This window comes from Elephantulus edwardii, unplaced genomic scaffold (assembly GCF_000299155.1).
Source record: "Elephantulus edwardii isolate Elephantulus edwardi_28Jun2011 unplaced genomic scaffold, EleEdw1.0 scaffold00021, whole genome shotgun sequence".
In the NCBI taxonomy this organism is placed as follows: domain Eukaryota; kingdom Metazoa; phylum Chordata; class Mammalia; order Macroscelidea; family Macroscelididae; genus Elephantulus; species Elephantulus edwardii.
Window position 1 is genome coordinate 14,037,598 of NW_006399771.1, and position 577 is coordinate 14,038,174.

Sequence of the window (577 nt, forward strand, 5' to 3'; positions counted from 1 at the left end):
GACCTCTTCTAAACCCAGCCTGGACTTCCGGTAGTTCTCTGCCAATGTGCTGTTCCAGTCGTTTTTGGATAATCTTCAGCAGAATCTTGCTTGCATGTGAAATCAATGCTATTGTTCTATAGTTTCCAAACTCTGTTGGGTCACCTTTCTTTGGAATGGGAACAAACATAGATCTCTTCCAGTCAGTTGGCCAAGTGGTTGTTCTCCAGATTTCTTGGCACAAATTGGTAAGCACGTCCAGGGCAGCATCTGTTAGCTGAAATACGTCAATTGGTATACCATCTATTCCTGGGGCCTTACTTTTTGCTATTTCCTTCAAAGCAGCCTAAACGTCTTCCTTCAGCACCATAGGCTCTTGCTCATGTTGTTTCATTAAATTCTTCTGTGTCTGCCAATTCCTTTAATACAGTGACTCAGTATATTCTTTCCATCTTCTTTTAATACTTCCTGGATGATTTCATATTCTGCCTAAAGCATCCTTCATTATAGCACCTCGAGGTTTGAATGTGTTCTTCAGTTCCTTGAGCCTAAGAAATGCTGAGCGAGTTTGGCCCTTTTGATTTTCTGACTCCAACTC